This window comes from Oncorhynchus clarkii, chromosome 17 (genome assembly GCF_045791955.1).
Source record: "Oncorhynchus clarkii lewisi isolate Uvic-CL-2024 chromosome 17, UVic_Ocla_1.0, whole genome shotgun sequence".
NCBI lineage: Eukaryota > Metazoa > Chordata > Actinopteri > Salmoniformes > Salmonidae > Oncorhynchus > Oncorhynchus clarkii.
In genome coordinates this window covers 4342970-4365428 of record NC_092163.1, presented here as the reverse complement: position 1 = coordinate 4365428, position 22459 = coordinate 4342970, and the positions used below count along the sequence as shown (strand labels likewise).

Genomic DNA, 22459 nt, shown 5'->3' with positions numbered 1-22459 from the left:
TCAAGTTTGTTATGTTTAATACAACTGGACTAAAATTGAACACAAGTCTCTCTCCAATTCATTTGTAGATATTGAATAAAGTTGGACTCAGAGTGCAACCTTGTCTCACTCCCCAATTCATTTCTAAACTTTGAATAAAGTTGAACTCAGACTGCAACCGTGCCTAACTCGCCAATTATTTGTCTACATGTTGAATAAAGTTGGTCTCAGGCTGCAACCTTGTCTCACTCCCCATTTCAAAATTAAGGAAGTCTTCACAAATGTTCCTGTCATTCTACTGTAGACTGAGCTTCTCTCATCCAGCATTTCCCCTCCTCCTTAGACTAGACTGAGGGGAATGGACAATTTATTCTCGCCGGGTCACTACCACCCAATCTTCTCTGTTTGGTTCCAATTTCTCTGTGTCTAGACTTTCGCAGGGGCCATGCTAATCTTCTCTGTATCGATCCAATTTTAGTATATGTGCTGCCAAAGCGAGCACAATACAAAGCTATGAGAGGCCCTCATATATAGATCACAACCCCTCTGAAGGTTCTGGTCATGGTTGGGGTCAAACAGAGTTCAGACCCTCAAAAACCACCCCTAGAATATTGCTGTGATGTTTAAACTTTATTTGGAGATGTAGAACTTGAAATAGAATTGACTTTAGATTTTTTTAAAGATTGATCTTAGACTAAAATGTAGTTTAAAAACAAAGCCTTTTATGATTCAGGACTCTTGGTCTGTAACCCCTCCCTCACCTGCTGCTTTTAGTTGCTCCTCCCCAAGTCTTTGTTCCCCTGCCCCGACCACTTCCCACCCTTCCCCCGTTTTCTGCAACATGGCCTGGCCAAGGATACTTATAACTAACTCCCCAATTAGTAGAGGGAGAGAGAGAGAGAGAGAGAGAGAGTTTGAGTCTGAGTCTGACTTTGATGTCTGTTTAAAATGTTGTGACATTCAAGTTTGTTATGTTTAATACAACTGGACTAAAATTGAACACAAGTCTCTCTCCAATTCATTTGTAGATATTGAATAAAGTTGGACTCAGAGTGCAACCTTGTCTCACTCCCCAATTCATTTCTAAACTTTGAATAAAGTTGAACTCAGACTGCAACCGTGCCTAACTCGCCAATTATTTGTCTACATGTTGAATAAAGTTGGTCTCAGGCTGCAACCTTGTCTCACTCCCCAATTCATTTCTAAACTTTGAATACTGTTGAACTCAGACTGCAACCGTGCCTAACTCGCCAATTATTTGTCTACATGTTGAATAAAGTTGGTCTCAGGCTGCGTGTCATTCCCCATTTCAAAATAAGGAAGGCTTCACAAATGTTCCTGTCATTCTACTGTAGACTGAGCTTCTCTCATCCAGCATTTCCCCTCCTCCTTAGACTAGACTGAGGGGAATGGACAATTTATTCTCCCCGGGTCACTACCGCCCAATCTTCTCTGTTTGGTTCCAATTTCTCTGTGTCTCGACGTGTGAGGAAAATAAGGAGCGCTTCACGGATTTGCGTGTCATCCTTTCGCAGGGGCCATGCTAATCTTCTCTGTATCGATCCAATTTTAGTATATGTGCTGCCAAAGCGAGCACAATGCAAAGCTATGAGAGGCCCTCATATATAGATCACAACCCCTCTGAAGGTTCTGGTCATGGTTGGGGTCAAACAGAGTTCAGACCCTCAAAAACCACCCCTAGAATATTGCTGTGATGTTTAAACTTTATTTGGAGATGTAGAACTTGAAATAGAATTGACTTTAGATTTTTTTAAAGATTGATCTTAGACTAAAATGTAGTTTAAAAACAAAGCCTTTTATGATTCAGGACTCTTGGTCTGTAACCCCTCCCTCACCTGCTGCTTTTAGTTGCTCCTCCCCAAGTCTTTGTTCCCCTGCCCCGACCACTTCCCACCCTTCCCCCGTTTTCTGCAACATGGCCTGGCCAAGGATACTTATAACTAACTCCCCAATTAGTAGAGGGAGAGAGAGAGAGAGAGAGAGAGTTTGAGTCTGAGTCTGTCTTTGATGTCTGTTTAAAATGTTGTGACATTCAAGTTTGTTATGTTTAATACAACTGGACTAAAATTGAACACAAGTCTCTCTCCAATTCATTTGTAGATATTGAATAAAGTTGGACTCAGAGTGCAACCTGATAAGGAAGGCTTCACAAATGTTCCTGTCATTCTACTGTAGGCTGAGCTTCTCTCATCCAGCATTTCCCCTCCTCCTTAGACTAGACTGAGGGGAATGGACAATTTATTCTCCCCGGGTCACTACCGCCCAATCTTCTCTGTTTGGTTCCAATTTCTCTGTGTCTCGACGTGTGAGGAAAATAAGGAGCACTTCACGGATTTGCGTGTCATCCTTTCGCAGGGGCCATGCTAATCTTCTCTGTATCGATCCAATTTTAGTATATGTGCTGCCAAAGCGAGCACAATACAAAGCTATGAGAGGCCCTCATATATAGATCACAACCCCTCTGAAGGTTCTGGTCATGGTTGGGGTCAAACAGAGTTCAGACCCTCAAAAACCACCCCTAGAATATTGCTGTGATGTTTAAACTTTATTTGGAGATGTAGAACTTGAAATAGAATTGACTTTAGATTTTTTTAAAGATTGATCTTAGACTAAAATGTAGTTTAAAAACAAAGCCTTTTATGATTCAGGACTCTTGGTCTGTAACCCCTCCCTCACCTGCTGCTTTTAGTTGCTCCTCCTCAAGTCTTTGTTCCCCTGCCCCGACCACTTTCCACCCTTCCCCCGTTTTCTGCAACATGGCCTGGCCAAGGATACTTCTAACTAACTCCCCAATTAGTAGAGGGAGAGAGAGAGAGAGAGAGAGAGTTTGAGTCTGAGTCTGTCTTTGATGTCTGTTTAAAATGTTGTGACATTCAAGTTTGTTATGTTTAATACAACTGGACTAAAATTGAACACAAGTCTCTCTCCAATTCATTTGTAGATATTGAATAAAGTTGGACTCAGAGTGCAACCTTGTCTCACTCCCCAATTCATTTCTAAACTTTGAATAAAGTTGAACTCAGACTGCAACCGTGCCTAACTCGCCAATTATTTGTCTACATGTTGAATAAAGTTGGTCTCAGGCTGCAACCTTGTCTCACTCCCCAATTCATTTCTAAACTTTGAATACTGTTGAACTCAGACTGCAACCGTGCCTAACTCGCCAATTATTTGTCTACATGTTGAATAAAGTTGGTCTCAGGCTGCGTGTCATTCCCCATTTCAAAATAAGGAAGGCTTCACAAATGTTCCTGTCATTCTACTGTAGACTGAGCTTCTCTCATCCAGCATTTCCCCTCCTCCTTAGACTAGACTGAGGGGAATGGACAATTTATTCTCGCCGGGTCACTACCACCCAATCTTCTCTGTTTGGTTCTAATTTCTCTGTGTCTAGACTTTCGCAGGGGCCATGCTAATCTTCTCTGTATCGATCCAATTTTAGTATATGTGCTGCCAAAGCGAGCACAATACAAAGCTATGAGAGGCCCTCATATATAGATCACAACCCCTCTGAAGGTTCTGGTCATGGTTGGGGTCAAACAGAGTTCAGACCCTCAAAAACCACCCCTAGAATATTGCTGTGATGTTTAAACTTTATTTGGAGATGTAGAACTTGAAATAGAATTGACTTTAGATTTTTTTAAAGATTGATCTTAGACTAAAATGTAGTTTAAAAACAAAGCCTTTTATGATTCAGGACTCTTGGTCTGTAACCCCTCCCTCACCTGCTGCTTTTAGTTGCTCCTCCTCAAGTCTTTGTTCCCCTGCCCCGACCACTTCCCACCCTTCCCCCGTTTTCTGCAACATGGCCTGGCCAAGGATACTTCTAACTAACTCCCCAATTAGTAGAGGGAGAGAGAGAGAGAGAGAGAGAGTTTGAGTCTGAGTCTGTCTTTGATGTCTGTTTAAAATGTTGTGACATTCAAGTTTGTTATGTTTAATACAACTGGACTAAAATTGAACACAAGTCTCTCTCCAATTCATTTGTAGATATTGAATAAAGTTGGACTCAGAGTGCAACCTTGTCTCACTCCCCAATTCATTTCTAAACTTTGAATAAAGTTGAACTCAGACTGCAACCGTGCCTAACTCGCCAATTATTTGTCTACATGTTGAATAAAGTTGGTCTCAGGCTGCAACCTTGTCTCACTCCCCAATTCATTTCTAAACTTTGAATACTGTTGAACTCAGACTGCAACCGTGCCTAACTCGCCAATTATTTGTCTACATGTTGAATAAAGTTGGTCTCAGGCTGCGTGTCATTCCCCATTTCAAAATAAGGAAGGCTTCACAAATGTTCCTGTCATTCTACTGTAGACTGAGCTTCTCTCATCCAGCATTTCCCCTCCTCCTTAGACTAGACTGAGGGGAATGGACAATTTATTCTCGCCGGGTCACTACCACCCAATCTTCTCTGTTTGGTTCTAATTTCTCTGTGTCTAGACTTTCGCAGGGGCCATGCTAATCTTCTCTGTATCGATCCAATTTTAGTATATGTGCTGCCAAAGCGAGCACAATACAAAGCTATGAGAGGCCCTCATATATAGATCACAACCCCTCTGAAGGTTCTGGTCATGGTTGGGGTCAAACAGAGTTCAGACCCTCAAAAACCACCCCTAGAATATTGCTGTGATGTTTAAACTTTATTTGGAGATGTAGAACTTGAAATAGAATTGACTTTAGATTTTTTTAAAGATTGATCTTAGACTAAAATGTAGTTTAAAAACAAAGCCTTTTATGATTCAGGACTCTTGGTCTGTAACCCCTCCCTCACCTGCTGCTTTTAGTTGCTCCTCCCCAAGTCTTTGTTCCCCTGCCCCGACCACTTCCCACCCTTCCCCCGTTTTCTGCAACATGGCCTGGCCAAGGATACTTATAACTAACTCCCCAATTAGTAGAGGGAGAGAGAGAGAGAGAGAGTTTGAGTCTGAGTCTGTCTTTGATGTCTGTTTAAAATGTTGTGACATTCAAGTTTGTTATGTTTAATACAACTGGACTAAAATTGAACACAAGTCTCTCTCCAATTCATTTGTAGATATTGAATAAAGTTGGACTCAGAGTGCAACCTTGTCTCACTCCCCAATTCATTTCTAAACTTTGAATAAAGTTGAACTCAGACTGTAACCGTGCCTAACTCGCCAATTATTTGTCTACATGTTGAATAAAGTTGGTCTCAGGCTGCAACCTTGTCTCACTCCCCATTTCAAAATAAGGAAGGCTTCACAAATGTTCCTGTCATTCTACTGTAGGCTGAGCTTCTCTCATCCAGCATTTCCCCTCCTCCTTAGACTAGACTGAGGGGAATGGACAATTTATTCTCCCCGGGTCACTACCGCCCAATCTTCTCTGTTTGGTTCCAATTTCTCTGTGTCTCGACGTGTGAGGAAAATAAGGAGCGCTTCACGGATTTGCGTGTCATCCTTTCGCAGGGGCCATGCTAATCTTCTCTGTATCGATCCAATTTTAGTATATGTGCTGCCAAAGCGAGCACAATACAAAGCTATGAGAGGCCCTCATATATAGATCACAACCCCTCTGAAGGTTCTGGTCATGGTTGGGGTCAAACAGAGTTCAGACCCTCAAAAACCACCCCTAGAATATTGCTGTGATGTTTAAACTTTATTTGGAGATGTAGAACTTGAAATAGAATTGACTTTAGATTTTTTTAAAGATTGATCTTAGACTAAAATGTAGTTTAAAAACAAAGCCTTTTATGATTCAGGACTCTTGGTCTGTAACCCCTCCCTCACCTGCTGCTTTTAGTTGCTCCTCCCCAAGTCTTTGTTCCCCTGCCCCGACCACTTCCCACCCTTCCCCCGTTTTCTGCAACATGGCCTGGCCAAGGATACTTATAACTAACTCCCCAATTAGTAGAGGGAGAGAGAGAGAGAGAGAGTTTGAGTCTGAGTCTGTCTTTGATGTCTGTTTAAAATGTTGTGACATTCAAGTTTGTTATGTTTAATACAACTGGACTAAAATTGAACACAAGTCTCTCTCCAATTCATTTGTAGATATTGAATAAAGTTGGACTCAGAGTGCAACCTTGTCTCACTCCCCAATTCATTTCTAAACTTTGAATAAAGTTGAACTCAGACTGCAACCGTGCCTAACTCGCCAATTATTTGTCTACATGTTGAATAAAGTTGGTCTCAGGCTGCAACCTTGTCTCACTCCCCATTTCAAAATAAGGAAGGCTTCACAAATGTTCCTGTCATTCTACTGTAGGCTGAGCTTCTCTCATCCAGCATTTCCCCTCCTCCTTAGACTAGACTGAGGGGAATGGACAATTTATTCTCCCCGGGTCACTACCGCCCAATCTTCTCTGTTTGGTTCCAATTTCTCTGTGTCTCGACGTGTGAGGAAAATAAGGAGCGCTTCACGGATTTGCGTGTCATCCTTTCGCAGGGGCCATGCTAATCTTCTCTGTATCGATCCAATTTTAGTATATGTGCTGCCAAAGCGAGCACAATACAAAGCTATGAGAGGCCCTCATATATAGATCACAACCCCTCTGAAGGTTCTGGTCATGGTTGGGGTCAAACAGAGTTCAGACCCTCAAAAACCACCCCTAGAATATTGCTGTGATGTTTAAACTTTATTTGGAGATGTAGAACTTGAAATAGAATTGACTTTAGATTTTTTTAAAGATTGATCTTAGACTAAAATGTAGTTTAAAAACAAAGCCTTTTATGATTCAGGACTCTTGGTCTGTAACCCCTCCCTCACCTGCTGCTTTTAGTTGCTCCTCCCCAAGTCTTTGTTCCCCTGCCCCGACCACTTCCCACCCTTCCCCCGTTTTCTGCAACATGGCCTGGCCAAGGATACTTATAACTAACTCCCCAATTAGTAGAGGGAGAGAGAGAGAGAGAGAGAGAGTTTGAGTCTGAGTCTGTCTTTGATGTCTGTTTAAAATGTTGTGACATTCAAGTTTGTTATGTTTAATACAACTGGACTAAAATTGAACACAAGTCTCTCTCCAATTCATTTGTAGATATTGAATAAAGTTGGACTCAGAGTGCAACCTTGTCTCACTCCCCAATTCATTTCTAAACTTTGAATAAAGTTGAACTCAGACTGCAACCGTGCCTAACTCGCCAATTATTTGTCTACATGTTGAATAAAGTTGGTCTCAGGCTGCAACCTTGTCTCACTCCCCATTTCAAAATAAGGAAGGCTTCACAAATGTTCCTGTCATTCTACTGTAGGCTGAGCTTCTCTCATCCAGCATTTCCCCTCCTCCTTAGACTAGACTGAGGGGAATGGACAATTTATTCTCCCCGGGTCACTACCGCCCAATCTTCTCTGTTTGGTTCCAATTTCTCTGTGTCTCGACGTGTGAGGAAAATAAGGAGCGCTTCACGGATTTGCGTGTCATCCTTTCGCAGGGGCCATGCTAATCTTCTCTGTATCGATCCAATTTTAGTATATGTGCTGCCAAAGCGAGCACAATACAAAGCTATGAGAGGCCCTCATATATAGATCACAACCCCTCTGAAGGTTCTGGTCATGGTTGGGGTCAAACAGAGTTCAGACCCTCAAAAACCACCCCTAGAATATTGCTGTGATGTTTAAACTTTATTTGGAGATGTAGAACTTGAAATAGAATTGACTTTAGATTTTTTTAAAGATTGATCTTAGACTAAAATGTAGTTTAAAAACAAAGCCTTTTATGATTCAGGACTCTTGGTCTGTAACCCCTCCCTCACCTGCTGCTTTTAGTTGCTCCTCCCCAAGTCTTTGTTCCCCTGCCCCGACCACTTCCCACCCTTCCCCCGTTTTCTGCAACATGGCCTGGCCAAGGATACTTATAACTAACTCCCCAATTAGTAGAGGGAGAGAGAGAGAGAGAGAGAGAGAGTTTGAGTCTGAGTCTGTCTTTGATGTCTGTTTAAAATGTTGTGACATTCATTTTTGTTATGTTTAATACAACTGGACTAAAATTGAACACAAGTCTCTCTCCAATTCATTTGTAGATATTGAATAAAGTTGGACTCAGAGTGCAACCTGATAAGGAAGGCTTCACAAATGTTCCTGTCATTCTACTGTAGGCTGAGCTTCTCTCATCCAGCATTTCCCCTCCTCCTTAGACTAGACTGAGGGGAATGGACAATTTATTCTCCCCGGGTCACTACCGCCCAATCTTCTCTGTTTGGTTCCAATTTCTCTGTGTCTCGACGTGTGAGGAAAATAAGGAGCGCTTCACGGATTTGCGTGTCATCCTTTCGCAGGGGCCATGCTAATCTTCTCTGTATCGATCCAATTTTAGTATATGTGCTGCCAAAGCGAGCACAATACAAAGCTATGAGAGGCCCTCATATATAGATCACAACCCCTCTGAAGGTTCTGGTCATGGTTGGGGTCAAACAGAGTTCAGACCCTCAAAAACCACCCCTAGAATATTGCTGTGATGTTTAAACTTTATTTGGAGATGTAGAACTTGAAATAGAATTGACTTTAGATTTTTTTAAAGATTGATCTTAGACTAAAATGTAGTTTAAAAACAAAGCCTTTTATGATTCAGGACTCTTGGTCTGTAACCCCTCCCTCACCTGCTGCTTTTAGTTGCTCCTCCCCAAGTCTTTGTTCCCCTGCCCCGACCACTTCCCACCCTTCCCCCGTTTTCTGCAACATGGCCTGGCCAAGGATACTTATAACTAACTCCCCAATTAGTAGAGGGAGAGAGAGAGAGAGAGAGTTTGAGTCTGAGTCTGTCTTTGATGTCTGTTTAAAATGTTGTGACATTCAAGTTTGTTATGTTTAATACAACTGGACTAAAATTGAACACAAGTCTCTCTCCAATTCATTTGTAGATATTGAATAAAGTTGGACTCAGAGTGCAACCTTGTCTCACTCCCCAATTCATTTCTAAACTTTGAATAAAGTTGAACTCAGACTGCAACCGTGCCTAACTCGCCAATTATTTGTCTACATGTTGAATAAAGTTGGTCTCAGGCTGCAACCTTGTCTCACTCCCCAATTCATTTCTAAACTTTGAATACTGTTGAACTCAGACTGCAACCGTGCCTAACTCGCCAATTATTTGTCTACATGTTGAATAAAGTTGGTCTCAGGCTGCGTGTCATTCCCCATTTCAAAATAAGGAAGGCTTCACAAATGTTCCTGTCATTCTACTGTAGACTGAGCTTCTCTCATCCAGCATTTCCCCTCCTCCTTAGACTAGACTGAGGGGAATGGACAATTTATTCTCGCCGGGTCACTACCGCCCAATCTTCTCTGTTTGGTTCCAATTTCTCTGTGTCTCGACGTGTGAGGAAAATAAGGAGCGCTTCACGGATTTGCGTGTTATCCTTTCGCAGGGGCCATGCTAATCTTCTCTGTATCGATCCAATTTTAGTATATGTGCTGCCAAAGCGAGCACAATACAAAGCTATGAGAGGCCCTCATATATAGATCACAACCCCTCTGAAGGTTCTGGTCATGGTTGGGGTCAAACAGAGTTCAGACCCTCAAAAACCACCCCTAGAATATTGCTGTGATGTTTAAACTTTATTTGGAGATGTAGAACTTGAAATAGAATTGACTTTAGATTTTTTTAAAGATTGATCTTAGACTAAAATGTAGTTTAAAAACAAAGCCTTTTATGATTCAGGACTCTTGGTCTGTAACCCCTCCCTCACCTGCTGCTTTTAGTTGCTCCTCCCCAAGTCTTTGTTCCCCTGCCCCGACCACTTCCCACCCTTCCCCCGTTTTCTGCAACATGGCCTGGCCAAGGATACTTATAACTAACTCCCCAATTAGTAGAGGGAGAGAGAGAGAGAGAGAGAGAGTTTGAGTCTGAGTCTGTCTTTGATGTCTGTTTAAAATGTTGTGACATTCAAGTTTGTTATGTTTAATACAACTGGACTAAAATTGAACACAAGTCTCTCTCCAATTCATTTGTAGATATTGAATAAAGTTGGACTCAGAGTGCAACCTTGTCTCACTCCCCAATTCATTTCTAAACTTTGAATAAAGTTGAACTCAGACTGCAACCGTGCCTAACTCGCCAATTATTTGTCTACATGTTGAATAAAGTTGGTCTCAGGCTGCAACCTTGTCTCACTCCCCATTTCAAAATAAGGAAGGCTTCACAAATGTTCCTGTCATTCTACTGTAGGCTGAGCTTCTCTCATCCAGCATTTCCCCTCCTCCTTAGACTAGACTGAGGGGAATGGACAATTTATTCTCCCCGGGTCACTACCGCCCAATCTTCTCTGTTTGGTTCCAATTTCTCTGTGTCTCGACGTGTGAGGAAAATAAGGAGCGCTTCACGGATTTGCGTGTCATCCTTTCGCAGGGGCCATGCTAATCTTCTCTGTATCGATCCAATTTTAGTATATGTGCTGCCAAAGCGAGCACAATACAAAGCTATGAGAGGCCCTCATATATAGATCACAACCCCTCTGAAGGTTCTGGTCATGGTTGGGGTCAAACAGAGTTCAGACCCTCAAAAACCACCCCTAGAATATTGCTGTGATGTTTAAACTTTATTTGGAGATGTAGAACTTGAAATAGAATTGACTTTAGATTTTTTTAAAGATTGATCTTAGACTAAAATGTAGTTTAAAAACAAAGCCTTTTATGATTCAGGACTCTTGGTCTGTAACCCCTCCCTCACCTGCTGCTTTTAGTTGCTCCTCCCCAAGTCTTTGTTCCCCTGCCCCGACCACTTCCCACCCTTCCCCCGTTTTCTGCAACATGGCCTGGCCAAGGATACTTATAACTAACTCCCCAATTAGTAGAGGGAGAGAGAGAGAGAGAGAGTTTGAGTCTGAGTCTGTCTTTGATGTCTGTTTAAAATGTTGTGACATTCAAGTTTGTTATGTTTAATACAACTGGACTAAAATTGAACACAAGTCTCTCTCCAATTCATTTGTAGATATTGAATAAAGTTGGACTCAGAGTGCAACCTTGTCTCACTCCCCAATTCATTTCTAAACTTTGAATAAAGTTGAACTCAGACTGCAACCGTGCCTAACTCGCCAATTATTTGTCTACATGTTGAATAAAGTTGGTCTCAGGCTGCAACCTTGTCTCACTCCCCATTTCAAAATAAGGAAGGCTTCACAAATGTTCCTGTCATTCTACTGTAGGCTGAGCTTCTCTCATCCAGCATTTCCCCTCCTCCTTAGACTAGACTGAGGGGAATGGACAATTTATTCTCCCCGGGTCACTACCGCCCAATCTTCTCTGTTTGGTTCCAATTTCTCTGTGTCTCGACGTGTGAGGAAAATAAGGAGCGCTTCACGGATTTGCGTGTCATCCTTTCGCAGGGGCCATGCTAATCTTCTCTGTATCGATCCAATTTTAGTATATGTGCTGCCAAAGCGAGCACAATACAAAGCTATGAGAGGCCCTCATATATAGATCACAACCCCTCTGAAGGTTCTGGTCATGGTTGGGGTCAAACAGAGTTCAGACCCTCAAAAACCACCCCTAGAATATTGCTGTGATGTTTAAACTTTATTTGGAGATGTAGAACTTGAAATAGAATTGACTTTAGATTTTTTTAAAGATTGATCTTAGACTAAAATGTAGTTTAAAAACAAAGCCTTTTATGATTCAGGACTCTTGGTCTGTAACCCCTCCCTCACCTGCTGCTTTTAGTTGCTCCTCCCCAAGTCTTTGTTCCCCTGCCCCGACCACTTCCCACCCTTCCCCCGTTTTCTGCAACATGGCCTGGCCAAGGATACTTATAACTAACTCCCCAATTAGTAGAGGGAGAGAGAGAGAGAGAGAGAGAGTTTGAGTCTGAGTCTGTCTTTGATGTCTGTTTAAAATGTTGTGACATTCAAGTTTGTTATGTTTAATACAACTGGACTAAAATTGAACACAAGTCTCTCTCCAATTCATTTGTAGATATTGAATAAAGTTGGACTCAGAGTGCAACCTTGTCTCACTCCCCAATTCATTTCTAAACTTTGAATAAAGTTGAACTCAGACTGCAACCGTGCCTAACTCGCCAATTATTTGTCTACATGTTGAATAAAGTTGGTCTCAGGCTGCAACCTTGTCTCACTCCCCATTTCAAAATAAGGAAGGCTTCACAAATGTTCCTGTCATTCTACTGTAGGCTGAGCTTCTCTCATCCAGCATTTCCCCTCCTCCTTAGACTAGACTGAGGGGAATGGACAATTTATTCTCCCCGGGTCACTACCGCCCAATCTTCTCTGTTTGGTTCCAATTTCTCTGTGTCTCGACGTGTGAGGAAAATAAGGAGCGCTTCACGGATTTGCGTGTCATCCTTTCGCAGGGGCCATGCTAATCTTCTCTGTATCGATCCAATTTTAGTATATGTGCTGCCAAAGCGAGCACAATACAAAGCTATGAGAGGCCCTCATATATAGATCACAACCCCTCTGAAGGTTCTGGTCATGGTTGGGGTCAAACAGAGTTCAGACCCTCAAAAACCACCCCTAGAATATTGCTGTGATGTTTAAACTTTATTTGGAGATGTAGAACTTGAAATAGAATTGACTTTAGATTTTTTTAAAGATTGATCTTAGACTAAAATGTAGTTTAAAAACAAAGCCTTTTATGATTCAGGACTCTTGGTCTGTAACCCCTCCCTCACCTGCTGCTTTTAGTTGCTCCTCCCCAAGTCTTTGTTCCCCTGCCCCGACCACTTCCCACCCTTCCCCCGTTTTCTGCAACATGGCCTGGCCAAGGATACTTATAACTAACTCCCCAATTAGTAGAGGGAGAGAGAGAGAGAGAGAGTTTGAGTCTGAGTCTGTCTTTGATGTCTGTTTAAAATGTTGTGACATTCAAGTTTGTTATGTTTAATACAACTGGACTAAAATTGAACACAAGTCTCTCTCCAATTCATTTGTAGATATTGAATAAAGTTGGACTCAGAGTGCAACCTTGTCTCACTCCCCAATTCATTTCTAAACTTTGAATAAAGTTGAACTCAGACTGCAACCGTGCCTAACTCGCCAATTATTTGTCTACATGTTGAATAAAGTTGGTCTCAGGCTGCAACCTTGTCTCACTCCCCATTTCAAAATAAGGAAGGCTTCACAAATGTTCCTGTCATTCTACTGTAGGCTGAGCTTCTCTCATCCAGCATTTCCCCTCCTCCTTAGACTAGACTGAGGGGAATGGACAATTTATTCTCCCCGGGTCACTACCGCCCAATCTTCTCTGTTTGGTTCCAATTTCTCTGTGTCTCGACGTGTGAGGAAAATAAGGAGCGCTTCACGGATTTGCGTGTCATCCTTTCGCAGGGGCCATGCTAATCTTCTCTGTATCGATCCAATTTTAGTATATGTGCTGCCAAAGCGAGCACAATACAAAGCTATGAGAGGCCCTCATATATAGATCACAACCCCTCTGAAGGTTCTGGTCATGGTTGGGGTCAAACAGAGTTCAGACCCTCAAAAACCACCCCTAGAATATTGCTGTGATGTTTAAACTTTATTTGGAGATGTAGAACTTGAAATAGAATTGACTTTAGATTTTTTTAAAGATTGATCTTAGACTAAAATGTAGTTTAAAAACAAAGCCTTTTATGATTCAGGACTCTTGGTCTGTAACCCCTCCCTCACCTGCTGCTTTTAGTTGCTCCTCCCCAAGTCTTTGTTCCCCTGCCCCGACCACTTCCCACCCTTCCCCCGTTTTCTGCAACATGGCCTGGCCAAGGATACTTATAACTAACTCCCCAATTAGTAGAGGGAGAGAGAGAGAGAGAGAGTTTGAGTCTGAGTCTGTCTTTGATGTCTGTTTAAAATGTTGTGACATTCAAGTTTGTTATGTTTAATACAACTGGACTAAAATTGAACACAAGTCTCTCTCCAATTCATTTGTAGATATTGAATAAAGTTGGACTCAGAGTGCAACCTTGTCTCACTCCCCAATTCATTTCTAAACTTTGAATAAAGTTGAACTCAGACTGCAACCGTGCCTAACTCGCCAATTATTTGTCTACATGTTGAATAAAGTTGGTCTCAGGCTGCAACCTTGTCTCACTCCCCATTTCAAAATAAGGAAGGCTTCACAAATGTTCCTGTCATTCTACTGTAGGCTGAGCTTCTCTCATCCAGCATTTCCCCTCCTCCTTAGACTAGACTGAGGGGAATGGACAATTTATTCTCCCCGGGTCACTACCGCCCAATCTTCTCTGTTTGGTTCCAATTTCTCTGTGTCTCGACGTGTGAGGAAAATAAGGAGCGCTTCACGGATTTGCGTGTCATCCTTTCGCAGGGGCCATGCTAATCTTCTCTGTATCGATCCAATTTTAGTATATGTGCTGCCAAAGCGAGCACAATACAAAGCTATGAGAGGCCCTCATATATAGATCACAACCCCTCTGAAGGTTCTGGTCATGGTTGGGGTCAAACAGAGTTCAGACCCTCAAAAACCACCCCTAGAATATTGCTGTGATGTTTAAACTTTATTTGGAGATGTAGAACTTGAAATAGAATTGACTTTAGATTTTTTTAAAGATTGATCTTAGACTAAAATGTAGTTTAAAAACAAAGCCTTTTATGATTCAGGACTCTTGGTCTGTAACCCCTCCCTCACCTGCTGCTTTTAGTTGCTCCTCCCCAAGTCTTTGTTCCTCTGCCCCGACCACTTCCCACCCTTCCCCCGTTTTCTGCAACATGGCCTGGCCAAGGATACTTATAACTAACTCCCCAATTAGTAGAGGGAGAGAGAGAGAGAGAGAGTTTGAGTCTGAGTCTGTCTTTGATGTCTGTTTAAAATGTTGTGACATTCAAGTTTGTTATGTTTAATACAACTGGACTAAAATTGAACACAAGTCTCTCTCCAATTCATTTGTAGATATTGAATAAAGTTGGACTCAGAGTGCAACCTTGTCTCACTCCCCAATTCATTTCTAAACTTTGAATAAAGTTGAACTCAGACTGCAACCGTGCCTAACTCGCCAATTATTTGTCTACATGTTGAATAAAGTTGGTCTCAGGCTGCAACCTTGTCTCACTCCCCATTTCAAAATAAGGAAGGCTTCACAAATGTTCCTGTCATTCTACTGTAGGCTGAGCTTCTCTCATCCAGCATTTCCCCTCCTCCTTAGACTAGACTGAGGGGAATGGACAATTTATTCTCCCCGGGTCACTACCGCCCAATCTTCTCTGTTTGGTTCCAATTTCTCTGTGTCTCGACGTGTGAGGAAAATAAGGAGCGCTTCACGGATTTGCGTGTCATCCTTTCGCAGGGGCCATGCTAATCTTCTCTGTATCGATCCAATTTTAGTATATGTGCTGCCAAAGCGAGCACAATACAAAGCTATGAGAGGCCCTCATATATAGATCACAACCCCTCTGAAGGTTCTGGTCATGGTTGGGGTCAAACAGAGTTCAGACCCTCAAAAACCACCCCTAGAATATTGCTGTGATGTTTAAACTTTATTTGGAGATGTAGAACTTGAAATAGAATTGACTTTAGATTTTTTTAAAGATTGATCTTAGACTAAAATGTAGTTTAAAAACAAAGCCTTTTATGATTCAGGACTCTTGGTCTGTAACCCCTCCCTCACCTGCTGCTTTTAGTTGCTCCTCCCCAAGTCTTTGTTCCCCTGCCCCGACCACTTCCCACCCTTCCCCCGTTTTCTGCAACATGGCCTGGCCAAGGATACTTATAACTAACTCCCCAATTAGTAGAGGGAGAGAGAGAGAGAGAGAGAGAGTTTGAGTCTGAGTCTGACTTTGATGTCTGTTTAAAATGTTGTGACATTCAAGTTTGTTATGTTTAATACAACTGGACTAAAATTGAACACAAGTCTCTCTCCAATTCATTTGTAGATATTGAATAAAGTTGGACTCAGAGTGCAACCTTGTCTCACTCCCCAATTCATTTCTAAACTTTGAATAAAGTTGAACTCAGACTGCAACCGTGCCTAACTCGCCAATTATTTGTCTACATGTTGAATAAAGTTGGTCTCAGGCTGCAACCTTGTCTCACTCCCCATTTCAAAATAAGGAAGGCTTCACAAATGTTCCTGTCATTCTACTGTAGGCTGAGCTTCTCTCATCCAGCATTTCCCCTCCTCCTTAGACTAGACTGAGGGGAATGGACAATTTATTCTCCCCGGGTCACTACCGCCCAATCTTCTCTGTTTGGTTCCAATTTCTCTGTGTCTCGACGTGTGAGGAAAATAAGGAGCGCTTCACGGATTTGCGTGTCATCCTTTCGCAGGGGCCATGCTAATCTTCTCTGTATCGATCCAATTTTAGTATATGTGCTGCCAAAGCGAGCACAATACAAAGCTATGAGAGGCCCTCATATATAGATCACAACCCCTCTGAAGGTTCTGGTCATGGTTGGGGTCAAACAGAGTTCAGACCCTCAAAAACCACCCCTAGAATATTGCTGTGATGTTTAAACTTTATTTGGAGATGTAGAACTTGAAATAGAATTGACTTTAGATTTTTTTAAAGATTGATCTTAGACTAAAATGTAGTTTAAAAACAAAGCCTTTTATGATTCAGGACTCTTGGTCTGTAACCCCTCCCTCACCTGCTGCTTTTAGTTGCTCCTCCCCAAGTCTTTGTTCCCCTGCCCCGACCACTTCCCACCCTTCCCCCGTTTTCTGCAACATGGCCTGGCCAAGGATACTTATAACTAACTCCCCAATTAGTAGAGGGAGAGAGAGAGAGAGAGAGAGAGTTTGAGTCTGAGTCTGTCTTTGATGTCTGTTTAAAATGTTGTGACATTCAAGTTTGTTATGTTTAATACAACTGGACTAAAATTGAACACAAGTCTCTCTCCAATTCATTTGTAGATATTGAATAAAGTTGGACTCAGAGTGCAACCTTGTCTCACTCCCCAATTCATTTCTAAACTTTGAATAAAGTTGAACTCAGACTGCAACCGTGCCTAACTCGCCAATTATTTGTCTACATGTTGAATAAAGTTGGTCTCAGGCTGCAACCTTGTCTCACTCCCCATTTCAAAATAAGGAAGGCTTCACAAATGTTCCTGTCATTCTACTGTAGGCTGAGCTTCTCTCATCCAGCATTTCCCCTCCTCCTTAGACTAGACTGAGGGGAATGGACAATTTATTCTCCCCGGGTCACTACCGCCCAATCTTCTCTGTTTGGTTCCAATTTCTCTGTGTCTCGACGTGTGAGGAAAATAAGGAGCGCTTCACGGATTTGCGTGTCATCCTTTCGCAGGGGCCATGCTAATCTTCTCTGTATCGATCCAATTTTAGTATATGTGCTGCCAAAGCGAGCACAATACAAAGCTATGAGAGGCCCTCATATATAGATCACAACCCCTCTGAAGGTTCTGGTCATGGTTGGGGTCAAACAGAGTTCAGACCCTCAAAAACCACCCCTAGAATATTGCTGTGATGTTTAAACTTTATTTGGAGATGTAGAACTTGAAATAGAATTGACTTTAGATTTTTTTAAAGATTGATCTTAGACTAAAATGTAGTTTAAAAACAAAGCCTTTTATGATTCAGGACTCTTGGTCTGTAACCCCTCCCTCACCTGCTGCTTTTAGTTGCTCCTCCCCAAGTCTTTGTTCCCCTGCCCCGACCACTTCCCACCCTTCCCCCGTTTTCTGCAACATGGCCTGGCCAAGGATACTTATAACTAACTCCCCAATTAGTAGAGGGAGAGAGAGAGAGAGAGAGAGAGAGTTTGAGTCTGAGTCTGTCTTTGATGTCTGTTTAAAATGTTGTGACATTCAAGTTTGTTATGTTTAATACAACTGGACTAAAATTGAACACAAGTCTCTCTCCAATTCATTTGTAGATATTGAATAAAGTTGGACTCAGAGTGCAACCTTGTCTCACTCCCCAATTCATTTCTAAACTTTGAATAAAGTTGAACTCAGACTGCAACCGTGCCTAACTCGCCAATTATTTGTCTACATGTTGAATAAAGTTGGTCTCAGGCTGCAACCTTGTCTCACTCCCCATTTCAAAATAAGGAAGGCTTCACAAATGTTCCTGTCATTCTACTGTAGGCTGAGCTTCTCTCATCCAGCATTTCCCCTCCTCCTTAGACTAGACTGAGGGGAATGGACAATTTATTCTCCCCGGGTCACTACCGCCCAATCTTCTCTGTTTGGTTCCAATTTCTCTGTGTCTCGACGTGTGAGGAAAATAAGGAGCGCTTCACGGATTTGCGTGTCATCCTTTCGCAGGGGCCATGCTAATCTTCTCTGTATCGATCCAATTTTAGTATATGTGCTGCCAAAGCGAGCACAATACAAAGCTATGAGAGGCCCTCATATATAGATCACAACCCCTCTGAAGGTTCTGGTCATGGTTGGGGTCAAACAGAGTTCAGACCCTCAAAAACCACCCCTAGAATATTGCTGTGATGTTTAAACTTTATTTGGAGATGTAGAACTTGAAATAGAATTGACTTTAGATTTTTTTAAAGATTGATCTTAGACTAAAATGTAGTTTAAAAACAAAGCCTTTTATGATTCAGGACTCTTGGTCTGTAACCCCTCCCTCACCTGCTGCTTTTAGTTGCTCCTCCCCAAGTCTTTGTTCCCCTGCCCCGACCACTTCCCACCCTTCCCCCGTTTTCTGCAACATGGCCTGGCCAAGGATACTTATAACTAACTCCCCAATTAGTAGAGGGAGAGAGAGAGAGAGAGAGAGAGTTTGAGTCTGAGTCTGTCTTTGATGTCTGTTTAAAATGTTGTGACATTCAAGTTTGTTATGTTTAATACAACTGGACTAAAATTGAACACAAGTCTCTCTCCAATTCATTTGTAGATATTGAATAAAGTTGGACTCAGAGTGCAACCTTGTCTCACTCCCCAATTCATTTCTAAACTTTGAATAAAGTTGAACTCAGACTGCAACCGTGCCTAACTCGCCAATTATTTGTCTACATGTTGAATAAAGTTGGTCTCAGGCTGCAACCTTGTCTCACTCCCCATTTCAAAATAAGGAAGGCTTCACAAATGTTCCTGTCATTCTACTGTAGGCTGAGCTTCTCTCATCCAGCATTTCCCCTCCTCCTTAGACTAGACTGAGGGGAATGGACAATTTATTCTCCCCGGGTCACTACCGCCCAATCTTCTCTGTTTGGTTCCAATTTCTCTGTGTCTCGACGTGTGAGGAAAATAAGGAGCGCTTCACGGATTTGCGTGTCATCCTTTCGCAGGGGCCATGCTAATCTTCTCTGTATCGATCCAATTTTAGTATATGTGCTGCCAAAGCGAGCACAATACAAAGCTATGAGAGGCCCTCATATATAGATCACAACCCCTCTGAAGGTTCTGGTCATGGTTGGGGTCAAACAGAGTTCAGACCCTCAAAAACCACCCCTAGAATATTGCTGTGATGTTTAAACTTTATTTGGAGATGTAGAACTTGAAATAGAATTGACTTTAGATTTTTTTAAAGATTGATCTTAGACTAAAATGTAGTTTAAAAACAAAGCCTTTTATGATTCAGGACTCTTGGTCTGTAACCCCTCCCTCACCTGCTGCTTTTAGTTGCTCCTCCCCAAGTCTTTGTTCCCCTGCCCCGACCACTTCCCACCCTTCCCCCGTTTTCTGCAACATGGCCTGGCCAAGGATACTTATAACTAACTCCCCAATTAGTAGAGGGAGAGAGAGAGAGAGAGAGAGAGTTTGAGTCTGAGTCTGTCTTTGATGTCTGTTTAAAATGTTGTGACATTCAAGTTTGTTATGTTTAATACAACTGGACTAAAATTGAACACAAGTCTCTCTCCAATTCATTTGTAGATATTGAATAAAGTTGGACTCAGAGTGCAACCTTGTCTCACTCCCCAATTCATTTCTAAACTTTGAATAAAGTTGAACTCAGACTGCAACCGTGCCTAACTCGCCAATTATTTGTCTACATGTTGAATAAAGTTGGTCTCAGGCTGCAACCTTGTCTCACTCCCCATTTCAAAATAAGGAAGGCTTCACAAATGTTCCTGTCATTCTACTGTAGGCTGAGCTTCTCTCATCCAGCATTTCCCCTCCTCCTTAGACTAGACTGAGGGGAATGGACAATTTATTCTCCCCGGGTCACTACCGCCCAATCTTCTCTGTTTGGTTCCAATTTCTCTGTGTCTCGACGTGTGAGGAAAATAAGGAGCGCTTCACGGATTTGCGTGTCATCCTTTCGCAGGGGCCATGCTAATCTTCTCTGTATCGATCCAATTTTAGTATATGTGCTGCCAAAGCGAGCACAATACAAAGCTATGAGAGGCCCTCATATATAGATCACAACCCCTCTGAAGGTTCTGGTCATGGTTGGGGTCAAACAGAGTTCAGACCCTCAAAAACCACCCCTAGAATATTGCTGTGATGTTTAAACTTTATTTGGAGATGTAGAACTTGAAATAGAATTGACTTTAGATTTTTTTAAAGATTGATCTTAGACTAAAATGTAGTTTAAAAACAAAGCCTTTTATGATTCAGGACTCTTGGTCTGTAACCCCTCCCTCACCTGCTGCTTTTAGTTGCTCCTCCCCAAGTCTTTGTTCCCCTGCCCCGACCACTTCCCACCCTTCCCCCGTTTTCTGCAACATGGCCTGGCCAAGGATACTTATAACTAACTCCCCAATTAGTAGAGGGAGAGAGAGAGAGAGAGAGAGTTTGAGTCTGAGTCTGTCTTTGATGTCTGTTTAAAATGTTGTGACATTCAAGTTTGTTATGTTTAATACAACTGGACTAAAATTGAACACAAGTCTCTCTCCAATTCATTTGTAGATATTGAATAAAGTTGGACTCAGAGTGCAACCTTGTCTCACTCCCCAATTCATTTCTAAACTTTGAATAAAGTTGAACTCAGACTGCAACCGTGCCTAACTCGCCAATTATTTGTCTACATGTTGAATAAAGTTGGTCTCAGGCTGCAACCTTGTCTCACTCCCCATTTCAAAATAAGGAAGGCTTCACAAATGTTCCTGTCATTCTACTGTAGGCTGAGCTTCTCTCATCCAGCATTTCCCCTCCTCCTTAGACTAGACTGAGGGGAATGGACAATTTATTCTCCCCGGGTCACTACCGCCCAATCTTCTCTGTTTGGTTCCAATTTCTCTGTGTCTCGACGTGTGAGGAAAATAAGGAGCGCTTCACGGATTTGCGTGTCATCCTTTCGCAGGGGCCATGCTAATCTTCTCTGTATCGATCCAATTTTAGTATATGTGCTGCCAAAGCGAGCACAATACAAAGCTATGAGAGGCCCTCATATATAGATCACAACCCCTCTGAAGGTTCTGGTCATGGTTGGGGTCAAACAGAGTTCAGACCCTCAAAAACCACCCCTAGAATATTGCTGTGATGTTTAAACTTTATTTGGAGATGTAGAACTTGAAATAGAATTGACTTTAGATTTTTTTAAAGATTGATCTTAGACTAAAATGTAGTTTAAAAACAAAGCCTTTTATGATTCAGGACTCTTGGTCTGTAACCCCTCCCTCACCTGCTGCTTTTAGTTGCTCCTCCCCAAGTCTTTGTTCCCCTGCCCCGACCACTTCCCACCCTTCCCCCGTTTTCTGCAACATGGCCTGGCCAAGGATACTTATAACTAACTCCCCAATTAGTAGAGGGAGAGAGAGAGAGAGAGAGAGAGTTTGAGTCTGAGTCTGTCTTTGATGTCTGTTTAAAATGTTGTGACATTCAAGTTTGTTATGTTTAATACAACTGGACTAAAATTGAACACAAGTCTCTCTCCAATTCATTTGTAGATATTGAATAAAGTTGGACTCAGAGTGCAACCTTGTCTCACTCCCCAATTCATTTCTAAACTTTGAATAAAGTTGAACTCAGACTGCAACCGTGCCTAACTCGCCAATTATTTGTCTACATGTTGAATAAAGTTGGTCTCAGGCTGCAACCTTGTCTCACTCCCCATTTCAAAATAAGGAAGGCTTCACAAATGTTCCTGTCATTCTACTGTAGGCTGAGCTTCTCTCATCCAGCATTTCCCCTCCTCCTTAGACTAGACTGAGGGGAATGGACAATTTATTCTCCCCGGGTCACTACCGCCCAATCTTCTCTGTTTGGTTCCAATTTCTCTGTGTCTCGACGTGTGAGGAAAATAAGGAGCGCTTCACGGATTTGCGTGTCATCCTTTCGCAGGGGCCATGCTAATCTTCTCTGTATCGATCCAATTTTAGTATATGTGCTGCCAAAGCGAGCACAATACAAAGCTATGAGAGGCCCTCATATATAGATCACAACCCCTCTGAAGGTTCTGGTCATGGTTGGGGTCAAACAGAGTTCAGACCCTCAAAAACCACCCCTAGAATATTGCTGTGATGTTTAAACTTTATTTGGAGATGTAGAACTTGAAATAGAATTGACTTTAGATTTTTTTAAAGATTGATCTTAGACTAAAATGTAGTTTAAAAACAAAGCCTTTTATGATTCAGGACTCTTGGTCTGTAACCCCTCCCTCACCTGCTGCTTTTAGTTGCTCCTCCCCAAGTCTTTGTTCCCCTGCCCCGACCACTTCCCACCCTTCCCCCGTTTTCTGCAACATGGCCTGGCCAAGGAT

At 42.2% G+C, this 22459-nt stretch overlaps 23 non-coding genes across 23 annotated transcripts; all 23 read right to left on the bottom strand.

Moving 5' to 3' along the window:
- Window positions 1-373: 373 nt before the first annotated feature.
- LOC139371714 (U6 spliceosomal RNA) lies at window positions 374-481 on the bottom strand. The gene has a single exon (XR_011627394.1). It is a non-coding gene; the product is annotated as a U6 spliceosomal RNA (small nuclear RNA).
- Window positions 482-1469: 988 nt separating this feature from the next.
- LOC139371708 (U6 spliceosomal RNA) lies at window positions 1470-1576 on the bottom strand. Its single transcript, XR_011627389.1, has one exon. It is a non-coding gene; the product is annotated as a U6 spliceosomal RNA (small nuclear RNA).
- Window positions 1577-2310: 734 nt separating this feature from the next.
- On the bottom strand, window positions 2311-2417 carry LOC139371623 (U6 spliceosomal RNA). Its single transcript, XR_011627307.1, has one exon. It is a non-coding gene; the product is annotated as a U6 spliceosomal RNA (small nuclear RNA).
- Window positions 2418-3358: 941 nt separating this feature from the next.
- On the bottom strand, window positions 3359-3466 carry LOC139371712 (U6 spliceosomal RNA). Its single transcript, XR_011627393.1, has one exon. It is a non-coding gene; the product is annotated as a U6 spliceosomal RNA (small nuclear RNA).
- Window positions 3467-4407: 941 nt separating this feature from the next.
- On the bottom strand, window positions 4408-4515 carry LOC139371711 (U6 spliceosomal RNA). Its single transcript, XR_011627392.1, has one exon. It is a non-coding gene; the product is annotated as a U6 spliceosomal RNA (small nuclear RNA).
- An 869-nt stretch (window positions 4516-5384) lies between these two features.
- Window positions 5385-5491, bottom strand: LOC139371707 (U6 spliceosomal RNA). Its single transcript, XR_011627388.1, has one exon. It is a non-coding gene; the product is annotated as a U6 spliceosomal RNA (small nuclear RNA).
- Window positions 5492-6360: 869 nt separating this feature from the next.
- Window positions 6361-6467, bottom strand: LOC139371706 (U6 spliceosomal RNA). Its single transcript, XR_011627387.1, has one exon. It is a non-coding gene; the product is annotated as a U6 spliceosomal RNA (small nuclear RNA).
- Window positions 6468-7340: 873 nt separating this feature from the next.
- LOC139371705 (U6 spliceosomal RNA) lies at window positions 7341-7447 on the bottom strand. The gene has a single exon (XR_011627386.1). It is a non-coding gene; the product is annotated as a U6 spliceosomal RNA (small nuclear RNA).
- Window positions 7448-8183: 736 nt separating this feature from the next.
- LOC139371704 (U6 spliceosomal RNA) lies at window positions 8184-8290 on the bottom strand. The gene has a single exon (XR_011627385.1). It is a non-coding gene; the product is annotated as a U6 spliceosomal RNA (small nuclear RNA).
- Window positions 8291-9272: 982 nt separating this feature from the next.
- Window positions 9273-9379, bottom strand: LOC139371710 (U6 spliceosomal RNA). The gene has a single exon (XR_011627391.1). It is a non-coding gene; the product is annotated as a U6 spliceosomal RNA (small nuclear RNA).
- Window positions 9380-10252: 873 nt separating this feature from the next.
- LOC139371703 (U6 spliceosomal RNA) lies at window positions 10253-10359 on the bottom strand. Its single transcript, XR_011627384.1, has one exon. It is a non-coding gene; the product is annotated as a U6 spliceosomal RNA (small nuclear RNA).
- Window positions 10360-11228: 869 nt separating this feature from the next.
- Window positions 11229-11335, bottom strand: LOC139371702 (U6 spliceosomal RNA). The gene has a single exon (XR_011627383.1). It is a non-coding gene; the product is annotated as a U6 spliceosomal RNA (small nuclear RNA).
- An 873-nt stretch (window positions 11336-12208) lies between these two features.
- LOC139371701 (U6 spliceosomal RNA) lies at window positions 12209-12315 on the bottom strand. The gene has a single exon (XR_011627382.1). It is a non-coding gene; the product is annotated as a U6 spliceosomal RNA (small nuclear RNA).
- An 869-nt stretch (window positions 12316-13184) lies between these two features.
- Window positions 13185-13291, bottom strand: LOC139371700 (U6 spliceosomal RNA). The gene has a single exon (XR_011627381.1). It is a non-coding gene; the product is annotated as a U6 spliceosomal RNA (small nuclear RNA).
- An 869-nt stretch (window positions 13292-14160) lies between these two features.
- Window positions 14161-14267, bottom strand: LOC139371699 (U6 spliceosomal RNA). Its single transcript, XR_011627380.1, has one exon. It is a non-coding gene; the product is annotated as a U6 spliceosomal RNA (small nuclear RNA).
- An 869-nt stretch (window positions 14268-15136) lies between these two features.
- Window positions 15137-15243, bottom strand: LOC139371697 (U6 spliceosomal RNA). The gene has a single exon (XR_011627377.1). It is a non-coding gene; the product is annotated as a U6 spliceosomal RNA (small nuclear RNA).
- An 873-nt stretch (window positions 15244-16116) lies between these two features.
- Window positions 16117-16223, bottom strand: LOC139371696 (U6 spliceosomal RNA). The gene has a single exon (XR_011627376.1). It is a non-coding gene; the product is annotated as a U6 spliceosomal RNA (small nuclear RNA).
- Window positions 16224-17096: 873 nt separating this feature from the next.
- LOC139371695 (U6 spliceosomal RNA) lies at window positions 17097-17203 on the bottom strand. Its single transcript, XR_011627375.1, has one exon. It is a non-coding gene; the product is annotated as a U6 spliceosomal RNA (small nuclear RNA).
- Window positions 17204-18078: 875 nt separating this feature from the next.
- On the bottom strand, window positions 18079-18185 carry LOC139371694 (U6 spliceosomal RNA). Its single transcript, XR_011627374.1, has one exon. It is a non-coding gene; the product is annotated as a U6 spliceosomal RNA (small nuclear RNA).
- An 873-nt stretch (window positions 18186-19058) lies between these two features.
- LOC139371693 (U6 spliceosomal RNA) lies at window positions 19059-19165 on the bottom strand. Its single transcript, XR_011627373.1, has one exon. It is a non-coding gene; the product is annotated as a U6 spliceosomal RNA (small nuclear RNA).
- Window positions 19166-20038: 873 nt separating this feature from the next.
- Window positions 20039-20145, bottom strand: LOC139371692 (U6 spliceosomal RNA). Its single transcript, XR_011627371.1, has one exon. It is a non-coding gene; the product is annotated as a U6 spliceosomal RNA (small nuclear RNA).
- An 871-nt stretch (window positions 20146-21016) lies between these two features.
- Window positions 21017-21123, bottom strand: LOC139371691 (U6 spliceosomal RNA). The gene has a single exon (XR_011627370.1). It is a non-coding gene; the product is annotated as a U6 spliceosomal RNA (small nuclear RNA).
- Window positions 21124-21996: 873 nt separating this feature from the next.
- Window positions 21997-22103, bottom strand: LOC139371690 (U6 spliceosomal RNA). Its single transcript, XR_011627369.1, has one exon. It is a non-coding gene; the product is annotated as a U6 spliceosomal RNA (small nuclear RNA).
- Window positions 22104-22459: the final 356 nt, after the last annotated feature.